Consider the following 12,081-nt stretch of genomic DNA (forward strand, 5'->3'; position numbering starts at 1 on the left):
GCCTGTATGTGTTAGTAGCTCCTAAGGTAATATCCTCAAAGAATAGTATGGAACCTTGTTCAACCTTTTTGATTATCTTTTTGACACTAATAAGCTTCTAACTTTTGAAAAATGTCATCATTACCAAATATTTCCAACAAATTGTCAAAAACAATGCCAAAGATTAACACAGTGTGATTCTTTTTGTTGTCGATTATTGCAAATAACTTTTGTTCGAAAAAAAATATTTTTTTATCTTTTATTCTAATTCATAAAATATTAACGTCAGAGCATTCCTGAGAAGTAACCCTACGTGGGATTTCAGGGTTTGTCCAATGGCTAAGGTCACCTGTATAATATATAATTTAGTGATTGAAAAATCTGCAGCGGAGACAACGGGAAATTGCCTCCTGTTTGAAAATCACTTGATACAGAGCAGCATTAAAACTTTAAACACATATTATTGATATTAATATATCAATAGCCGTGGCGCAGCTGACTCGTATTCATATTGCGCCACGTATTTTATTAAGCCACGTATTCACTTTAAGAATTTTTGTTTATAAACCAGGTTTATGAACAATGTTTTGTAATAAGTACCATACATTTTCTGAGAAACTTTGGTTATCAACACGTGGCTATATAAGAACGAGAGATGCACCGACCAATGATGGTAAAATTCGGTCCCTTAACGGTTAATATAGGTACTGAAGTCTAAAAACTAACGTTACCTTAATTGAAATAAACCTGAGCTCGATATTACCTTATAAGTTGGCACCTTCAATCTTAATTCATACTAATATGTACAGTCACGTCTGAAAATATCGGTACGAAAAATGTGCCATATATGGGCAATAAAGTCGTGTATATATATTTTTAGCACTTTTTTGTATCGATATTTTCAGACGTGACCGTAGAAGCGTCAAACAGGATGGCCATTATTGGTTATTCCAGTGTCCAAAATAAGGTTAAATTTTCAAACCGTAGTCATGTACTTGGAGCAAAACCTTACAATTTCGGGTTCGTTCGTAAATCCGTAATTTTTAAACCGGTTTTTAGGAAAGCATTTCCATAAAGTTCTTGTCAGATTAACCGGTTTAGAATAATAAAAACCAGTTTGTTCCTATGTGGCACACCACCAGGCCGGCTGGCCGCCTCGTCGCTCATCAAATTTCCGGTTTATTTATATTACGATAAAGTTCTTAAAATGTTTGCGTAAAACCGAAATAAATCGGTATTTATCGCTTTTTTTTAAACCGGTTCCGAGTCTTGCCAAAACTGGATAATCTACCTACAATATTCCCAGAACAGAACCCGTTATAAAATCTGTCATCAAACAGCAGTATGGTTTCATTGTCGAAGTAATTTGTAGAAAAGTTTTACCCACACTAAGTGGCCGAAATGACACAATAAGTGTTAAAGTTTTTCAAACCCTAATGACACAAAAATAACACCTTGTTTGTTATTTAATATTACCTCCAATTCAGCCGTAATTGTTTAACACATTTAAATGTTCGTAATTCCTTACATGCAAATAGGTTTTGTAATTACAACAGTGGGCTTTTTATTTTGTAATTTTTACAAAGAATTTAAACAAGCGTTAATTCAGCACCAATAGCCGCGGATGAACCAATAAATGGAATACTTTGGAATACTTTTAAAAATATAGATATATTATCTATACAGTTCGCGTTCAAAGGTACTTACCTGACACAATAATTATTTTACATACAGAGAAATCTCTTTTTTTTAAGTTATCAGAATATGGTAGACACTTTAGACGGATAGGTAGCCTCATCCATTACTTTTGATTATTATTATTTTGAGCCTGTCGTGTCCCACTGCTGGACAAAGGCCTCCCCCAATCTCTCCACTGATCTCTGTCCAGTGCTATGTCTGGCCACTCCTTCAAGAAGGAGTCCAATTCATCCCGCCATCGCCGGTGAGGTCTGCCAGATCCCCGATTCGAGTTTTCGGGCTCCCACCCTGTAGTGACTTTACCCCACAACTAATTCGGCATTCGGCAGACGTGACCAGCCCAATCCCATTTTAGCTTGGCCGCTTTCCGAGCTACATCGATGATTTGTGTCTTGGAGCGCAGCGTGGTGTTCCGGACTCGATCCACCAATTTGCGCACGCAGTTTCCGTCCGTTATTGATAATACTTATACGAGTACATACTTGATATTGTACTGCATGTAGGTAGGTACATACTCTTATTTATAAACCACTGGGTACATACAATTATATGATTTTTCATAAAATTATTACCGGTAGCCGTTTAAGAAGTGTAACGCTCTTACGGTAGATGTCGCTAGGGTCCTCTAGATCCATATGCCGGAAAAAATCGCTGACTGTGGATGAGGTCTTGGTGGCTCAGTTGGCAGAGCGCTGGAGTATCGACCCAAGGCCGTGAGTTCAACTCTCTCCTAAGATAGTAATTTTTCCACTCTGAAATTGATTCTAAGGTTAATAGCATCGTTCGCAGACGTTTGCTTGTTAATAAATAATTAAAACTGCCGTCTGGAAAAGCTACATAAAATATTATCGTTAGATAGCATTATACAACAAGTTGTTTAAAAGACTCGACAAATCGAATCTCAAAGAAAAAGATGAGAATTATGTAAGGTTTAATATTATTGAAATGAGTCGTGAACGATATTACTGATATTAGGTTGTCCACAATTTGTGTCGTCCGCCGCAGCTTCGCCTGGCGAGTGGCCAGACTCCCTTTGCCAAGGAGCGACAAATTATTTGGATGACGCTGCTAATTTTTAACTAAGCTGAACCAAGAAGAAGGATTATCATTTTTGTAGAATATAATTAGTAAGTTAATGGTAGGTATACCTTTATACGAATATTTGAGACAAGCTTCGAAAAAACTGAATTAAAATTCACGAGTATTTAAGTATTGTTATTCGGGCGATATTCCGCAACTCGACGACTGGCGCCTATTTTGCGTGACAGAGGGTGGGTTAGTCTTGCCAGCTCCGCTCCTCGAGGAATCTTATCAAACGTTTAATGTTGAGTAGACTTCGGGGAAGTCTCTCGGGGATCCGAGATGTTTTGCCCTGTATGGGGCCACTCCGCTGCATTCCAGCACCACGTGAGAGACTGTTCCTTCTGTCTCAGCATAGGGCAAATTATAGATATAAATGGTTTTAAATGTGACATACTGTAATTTTTGACGTGTAAAACTATTGTTTTATAGAGGAATCAATGATGTCTGTAAAATTAAATGTTGCAATTTCTATTGAATATGTAATACTATTTAATTTAATTACTTCAAGTAGATTTTTTAAAAGTGTTTTTTTGTGTTGCTTAAGTTAGTTTTTAATTAATTTACCTCCATGTATATACTTTATATTGATATGATTTTTTTACTAAATGCCATTTTCCGGTTTTAAAGTCTTGTAAGTATGCTTTTTTCACCCTGCACGGGATGCACACGCCGGCGAGCTGCAAGCCACTTGCCCGCGTTCTACTTAAGGACTGACAGTAGTTAAATTCGCTCCTTGTCTTTTAGTAGCTAACCAAATCGCAAAATCAGAAAATCTAAGAATGTAAAGAAAAATGTGAAACAAGTTCAATATCAAACAATCACAGCTTCGGTATGAGAATTTTATTAGTTAATTAAAGACGTATAAGCCAAAAAATTAAGGCACAAAACTGTTCAAAGAAGATTTTAAGACAACTTCGGAATATACTCAAGTCTTATAGTATGCCTTCTCCACCCCACACGGGTTGCACGCGCCGGCAAGCTGCAGGCCACTTGCCCGCGCTGTATCAGTTATTTATTGCGCACCACTTTATTGCCGCTGCGGATTCCGGGAACGGACACCGCCTGTAGAGGCTCTACGCTCTAATTTTCCTTTAGGTTCTGCTTAAGGACTAACAGTAGTTAAATTCGCTCCTTGTCTTTTCTAACAGGAGTGAAAGAGAGGCACTGTGTTCTGATTAGTAGCTAACCAGATCACAAAATCAGAAAATTTACGAATGTAAAGAAAAATGTGAAACAAGTTCAATATCAAACAATCACAGCTTCGGTATGAGAATTTCATTAGTTAATTAGAGACGTATAAGCCAAAAAATTAAGGCCCAAAACTCTTTAAAGAAGATTTGAAGACGTAACTTCAGAATATACTCAAGTCTTATAGAATGCCTTCTCCACCCCACACGGGTTGCACGCGCCGGCAAGCTGCAGGCCACTTGCCCGCGCTGTATCAGTTATTTATTGCGCACCACTTTATTGCCGCTGCGGATTCCGGGAACGGACGCCGCCTGTAGAGGCTCTATCCAATCAGCTGCTATCTGGCTTACTAACTAGTAAACGGGGTATTCTTTGGTATTCATTGCCAAACTTATATACATAATACTCTGTCATTCTTCTACAGGTTTCTTTTCTACTACTTAAAGAAACAGTGGGTAAGCAGTACAGCAGCGGTACCATGGTCGCATTTTTATCACCTGTCATGCCATGCGTCACTTTCGCACTTACATACTTGTTAGAACGTGACAAGTATGGTGACAAACGATAAAGAGCCCACCATATTAGCCCTGCAGTTTTCGTTTCCTGCTTCTACAACGCTGCAGTAGCAATCTAAATGTATGGTATGTGAAATTAAGAGGAGTGGCATCTGTTATGGTGGAACTGTTGCAAAAGTGTCCAGCTGTCAGCTATAAATAATAGTTCCAAATCTCTCCAGAGTAGCGCTAGAGTAGCTAAGAACCCAGGCGTTATTGACGGAGTGAAGTGCGCTGTCTATGATTTGATTTTTTGTTCAAGTATTCTAGGTATTGTAGCACCACCTATTTAAGGTTTTTTGATGACACACTTTGGTACATGGAGATTTATTTCCTTACCTCCACCTTCCGTATGATTTCAGGACATGCAACGTTGACGTGGGTGATATCACTGTCAATGTGACATTCGGACGTCATCTGCAGCTGCATAAAGGTGCGACCAGACCGCAGCTTAAAAAAACGGTCACGATACGGAATCGCAGTGACGCGTCGTATGCGTACCGTTTTTGACGCATGCTCCCCACACCGCTGCTTAAAATACGCTGACGCACTGTAAATTGATCTGCGTAAAAATCGCAAAAAATATTACATGGAGATCTTATGGCAGACACCACACCGGTGACGTAAAAGACGCCACTGTTTTGTAAATGCAGCGTGTTTTACGCAAAGATTTGCGAACAAAAAAGATTCGCGTGAAGCACGTCACTGCGATTCCGTACCGTCACCGTTTTTAATAACTAGCTAGTTTAAGCTAGTTATTAATAGTAATACCTCTGTATATATCTATGTAATGTATCTCTGTATATGTCTGTATGTATGTATGTGTATGTATGTCTTGTAAATAGTTTTTTAAAATTACTTTTATAGTTGTCATTTCTTTTGAATTATTTTTCTCACTGCACCCACATTCGAGATTTTCTGTTTTGCCCTATGGTTGACTGGTAGAGAATGCCTTAAGGCATTAAGTCCGCCATTTGTACTTATTTTTATTGTGCAATAAAGTTTAAATAAATAAATATGTATTTTTTTTAATACTACGTCGGTGGCAAACAAGCATACGGCCTGCCTGATGGTAAGCAGTATCCGTTGCCTATGTACGCCTGCAACTCCAGAGGAGTTACATGCGCGTTGCCGACCCTAACCCCCGCCCACCCTCGTTGAGCTCTGGCAACCTTACTCACCGGCAGGAACACAACACTATGAGTAGGGTTGAGTATGTATTATGTAAATAAAGTAATTTCTGGCAAAATGAAAATAACAGATTGGTGGCAGATATGGATATGAATAATAAAAGAGAAAAGCTTATGAACTCCTCTTTGGGTATCACCAATTTTCCTTCCTTTGTTGAATCCCTATAATTCCTCTTCATGTTCGTTCAATATGTTTCGTACCTATTTTCCAATACCTAAGCTTTTGTCAGCAGAAAAAAGAAATGATTTCCAACGTAATAACGTGCTGATGTTACCAAAGTATATTCAAGAATAGACACTCCCTCATAAAAGTAATGTATATGACTATGGAAAGTAGAGACGAGGAACAGAATCATATACCAAAATGTGTTCGACAAAAAACCATAAATAGGTGGCGCTACAATACCTAAAATACTTGAGAAAAATATCTAATCATGCACAGCGCACTTCACTCCGTCAATAACGCCTAGGTTCTTAGCTACCTTAGTGCTACTCTGGAGAGATTTGGAGCTATTCTTTATAGCTGATAGCTGGACACTTTTGCAACAGTTCTGCCTAAGGAGATTTTGTTCCTTGCCTCTACCTTCCATAGTATATGACGAGAAAGTAATGAAAACGGAAACTAGCCTCCTTTGTGACATTGTCTGTTTAAATTTAGTGTGACAAAGCTTGACATTCCAAATGTTTCTTCATATTCTCCCACGCACGCATTCCCAGCGAGTCATTGTACCTTTATTTAATATTCTTTGTTTTGTGTTCTAAGTACACTACTATATATAAATTATAAACTGAAATAGATGTAACTTGCTAAAAAACAAGTGATTAATACAACGTCCTGTAACTCTAGTGTAAGTTTATTTTGGGTAGAAATGGCATAAAAATTTACAAAATAATAAAAGTGTAGTTCACAACTTTAAATTATATAAGTTTTTGGCAAAAATTTCATTTTTGGTTCAAGATTTGGTTTATCACTGACTGTACCTAATTTTCTTTCCAAATGTAACTAATACTCATTGAGACAATTCTAAAAACCCTAAACACAATCATGTTGCGTCGTTTTATCACAGAGTTACTATAGCCACCTCCTGTCTCCATGATCAGATCAGCTCGATGGTACCATAATATTGCATTAAAATAATATGCATGTTATTTTGGTAGTGTCAAATCTTGGAAGCTAAGTTTGACCCAATTCCCGATTTCTGATTGAGTTAAAAACTTGCATACGTACCCGTACGAATCAACTGTGCACTCCGCTGGAATGCGACCCCTTGACGATCTCCAAATGACGTCACAGCGCGAAGTGCACAGTTAATTCGTACGGGTTATAAGTCGGGTGGCAATGCAATTTTTTTTTTTTTTTCGTTTGTAGAGTCATTGGTGTGAGTCAATCGGCCCTCGCACCAAAAACTACAAACGAAAAAAAAAAATATTGCATTGCCACCCGACTTATAACCCGTACGAATTAACTGTGCACTTCGCGCTGTGACGGCATTTGGAGATCGTCAAGGGATCGCATTCCAGCGGAGTGCACAGTTGATTCGTACGGGTACGTATGCAAGTTTTCAGCTCAATCAGAAATCGGGAAGTGGGTCAAACTTAGCATCCAAGATTTGACACTAGCAAAATAACATGCATATTAATTACCAGGGCAAGTTAAATCTTCGGTTAAATAAAGGCTTGTAAAACAGTTAATTTTTTCAAGAAAATGAAACTATTTTTAAATGTAAAAACAGTGGGTAAATTATATAAACCTTTAAAAAAATTGTCACCCGACTTACGTATGTATGTAAATTTGTAAGTGGATCAATCAACCCGTACAAACATACATAGGTTCATTGAAAGTTAAATAAAAGCTTGTAATATGTATAAAATAGATTGTTAGGTATTAATTTACTAATTTACTATACAATTTATAAAATAGAAATTGTGTCTGAAAATAACTTCTGTCTACGTTTTTCTAGTTATATTCTGGTGGTTTAATTCATTTCAAGCATGGTGTGAATAACTTATTTTAAATACAGTGAACATCCCTGTACATAACGTTGTTAACATATTATTGCATGTGCCTATGTAAAATAGTGCGTGTTATTTAACTTAATGTTAAATATTAAGATGTTGCTATATGTGATTGGCTCTGTGTCACTATTTATATTGTTATTAGCATAGTTATAGCTGTTGGTTTTCCATGTAAAAAAAAAAAATGCTCCCTCATTTGCTTAGTTTGAATTTGAAACTGAGTCAATCTGTGTAATATTGTCGCATGATATTAAAATTTATTTACTTTCTGCCTCGCACAGCTAAACTGTGGAATGAACTGTCGCCTGCGGTATTTCCGGACCGATACGACCTTCAAACCTTCAAGAAAAGAGCGTACTCCCATCTTAAAGGCCGGCAACGCACTTACAACCCCTCTGGTGTTGCAGGTGTCCATGGGCGGCGGTAATCGCTTACCATCAGGTGATCCGTCTGCTCGTTTGCCTCCTCTACCATAAAAAAAAAACAACATAATTCACTAGTTACACATTAACGCTACAACACTGTGACAGTTCACACTAGTTTAATTCAGCGCTTGTTAAAATTTTATTACAATGTATTTCTGTATGAAATCACGCGTAACCCAAAAGTTTTTATTACGACTGTAGTCAGCCGTCAAACTTTCATAACGCGGAGCAAATGAAGCGAATTAACAACTAAGTTCGCAGAGAGGCCGATTCTCATTTACCATTTGATATGGTTTTCATTTTATTTTGACACGAACTTGACTTTAAGCACTAACCAGCTTTAAGGGGAAACCGAGGTGAGTTAAAACAATGTCAATTTCTATCTGTTTAATACTTGAGCTCTAATTTTTGAAATTTATTTTTGTTATTGATGTTTATTTCTCTTAAATGTATTTTTTTTGTAATGCTAGTTGTGTAATTTCATTTTAGTTATAGTAATTTTTATTTTTATTTAACAATGAGTGTAATTTAATTTTAACTGTTTTTATTTTATTGTATATAACAATTTTATGGGCTCCTGACCTGAATTAAACGTTTTTATTTATTTATTTATTAAGCTTACACGGGCTACAATATGTTATGTTATAAGTATGCCCCAGGATGCTGGCAGCATTTTCCCGCTGTATTGCGATGCTAATACGTTGTGCGAGAAAGCTGCCAGCTCTTCGGTCACCTGTGAAGTCGACCAGCCTTTTAGATAATTATTTTAAATGTTGTAAGAGCATTAGGACCCCACGGGCCAAGGGTCTCAACCCCAAATGGCATAAAAATGTATTCGCGGCCGAAACCCCTGTACTTTAAGCTTTTCAGCCCCTTTAGCCGCCGCACCTATTTATTATATTTTTATCTCTGACACTTAGTGACTTTTACGTCTCTAAAGACCCTAGTCTTTGTTGTTTGTATTTTTTTTATCATAGTTATTTTTATATCCGACATATTGTATTTTGTTATTTTTATTGATTGTAAAAAATTTACAATTTAAAGTGTCCCTGCGGCCTATTTGCTAAAAAAAAGTTTGTTTGTTTATATATTTATAACTGTTATCGAGTACACCAAATACCACTATAAATACAACACGCAAAATCGACGTTGTTTCAACTAACCTCTGTTTTAACTCGCCTCGGTCTCCCTCGTTGGGATTCAGACTGCATATTGCGACTACTGAGTAAGTCTCGATATTGCTGCCAACTGCATTGCTGCCGTAAATGACAAAAATCTGGACAGCAACATCGAATTTGGCATTTACACATACAGTCAGACCAAGATAAGTTGGCAGCGCTTTTGTAAGCCCAGATGGCGCATGTGTCGTAATTTCATAGAAGTTTGACGTTTTAAATTTTAGACGACCAGTTTGGCCCTGCCTACGAAGCCGATGGTCCCGGGTTCAAATCCTGGTAAGGGCATTTATTCGTGTGATGAGCATGGATATTTGTTCCTGAGTCATGGGTGTTTTCTATGTATTTAAGTATTTATAAATATTTATATATTATATATATAGTTTTCTAAGTACCCTCAACACAAGCCTTATAGAGCTTACTGTGGGACTTGGTCAATTTGTGTAATAATGTCCTATAATATTTATTTATTTATAAATTACCCGTGCACCGTCTGGGCTATCAAAATCGCTGACAACTTATTTGGTTTGACTCTTATTCGTCAAGTTAAATTTCACATGCTTTTACTGCGTGTTTAATGTACGGTCAAGGTCGCTGAGGTTATAAGTCGCCTTAAGCAATTCGTTGTTTAAGTTTGCCTGTTAGGAGTTAAAGTTTCAGCCTCGTATACGAGTACAAATGGCCTATTATGTAACTTATGTTACCCCGTACATGGGATTCGTAAATTGTTTGTACCTTCTTGGAATACTCGTATACAAGGTGTCCGCGAGGAAACGGAAAAATTTAATCACGTATTCCTGAGGTCATAAGAAAAAATCTTATACACATTTAAGGCAGTTCCGGTAGTCAATTTACTTTTTGCATGTTTTTATACATAATAAGTACATGTTCTTGGAAAATTTATGGATAAATATGGGATCTCAAAGGTTGGCAACGCATAAGTGGCTATTACATAAAAAATTGGTATTTTTTTTCGTAAAAACTAGTCAATTCAAAGTGTACTTTGATATCTGTTAAGAAGAACGTCTAGACTAGGCCAGACCATAGTGGCGAAATCGCCATCAAAAAGCTGCATCATAATAAAAAACGATTTTTTTAGTTGATATTAAAAACCAAAACCAAAGACAAAGTGTACAAACAAGCAATAAGACCCGCTCCTCTGTATGGTTCCGTATGCTGGCCATAGATAAAGGCAGATGAACAGAAACTGCATACTACAGAGCTGAAAATGCTACGCTGGGCTGGCGGAGTTTCTAGGATGGATACGATTAGAAACGAATATATAAGAGGAACCTTCAAAGTCGCTAAAATCGATGACAAACTCCGCGAAAAGCGCCTAAGATGGTATGGGCATGTCATGAAAAGAAATGAAGACTACATGACGAGAAGTGTAGTGACAATTCAGGAGGAGAAAAGAAGTTCAGGTCGACCTCCCACGACTTGGACTCAGACCATTAAAAAGGACCTGAAATTGGTGGAGGTAGATATGTAGACAACACAAAACCGTACATTGTGGCGTAAACGTACAAGGAGGGCTGACCCCAAATGATATGGGACATATACAGCCAGGAAGAAGGAAGAAGGTATTAACTCTGAAACTAGGCGAATTCAAAATAATTGTACTTATTTATATGACATTTCTGTCTCTAAATATGATCCGGAATATACCGTTAAAATCTTTCCGTTTTCTCACGGGCACCGTGTATTATACTGACACGTTTTTCCCTTAGTCAACAGCAATTATAAAATACTAGCTTCTGTCCGTGACTTCGTCTGCGTACTATGGTTAATGGTTATTGATAAAACTATCATTCTGTATATATTATGTCCTTACATAATATATACAGAATGATTTAGTTATGACTGACCAATCACTGAGGGGTGAATTTGTAGGTCATACTGAACATTAGGTACTATGGGGCCAAACACGAAATCACGAAAAAAAAATTCTACAGTCTCAGTGCAGTCAGTACATTTCGGTGAATCAGAGTCAATGTTTTCTATAGAACAGCAATTTTTTTTATTCGCCATTTCGGTGTTGGCCCCATAGTAAAAGTTGTTCAGTATGACCAAAATATTCACCCCTCAGTTTGGTCAGTGAGAACAAAAGCATCCTGTATATGTAAGGAAGGCCTTGAAATATCTGCATACTAAATTCGATCTTAATCAGTTCAGCGGCTTAAGCGTGAAGATATAACAAGGGATTTCAATATTAAAGGTTCATATAATTTCCCAAGTGCTTTTTATTTAAAAATAGGTACTTTTCTTGGAGAAAGGAAATGGTTTTTTACTTTGAATATCTTCAACTTCGACTTCGACTTCCTACTTGCAATTGCTTTCTCTCTCTTTTCCTCTCTTTCATCCCCCTTCTAAGGCTTATTTTCTTTCTTTTTATCCATTTGGGGCTAGGTCGAACGTAGTCCCCAATTTCCTCTCTGGATTTTAAATTATTTTTATGCAATTAGATGTACTTTAATCAAACGAAGGTGCATAGCTACAGTCAATATACATCTTTTGTATTACCAGTTTTGTAAACATGTTAATATTAATAGTCATAGACGAAAATGGGGACTACATTTGAAGGGAGAATAAATGTACTTGTTCCCAGGGATCGGTACCGGTTTTTTGCAAAAACATCGAAATAACCATATATTTCGGTTTATTTTATACTCTAAATGTAGGACTCAGTTGTGTTTTCAGATAACGACTTCGTATTATTAGATTGCCTAATTAGAAATGAAGTAATTAACAAAGAACGAAAAAATACCGTTTT

The sequence above is a fragment of the Cydia pomonella genome, unplaced genomic scaffold (assembly GCF_033807575.1).
Source record: "Cydia pomonella isolate Wapato2018A unplaced genomic scaffold, ilCydPomo1 PGA_scaffold_210, whole genome shotgun sequence".
Lineage (NCBI taxonomy): Eukaryota > Metazoa > Arthropoda > Insecta > Lepidoptera > Tortricidae > Cydia > Cydia pomonella.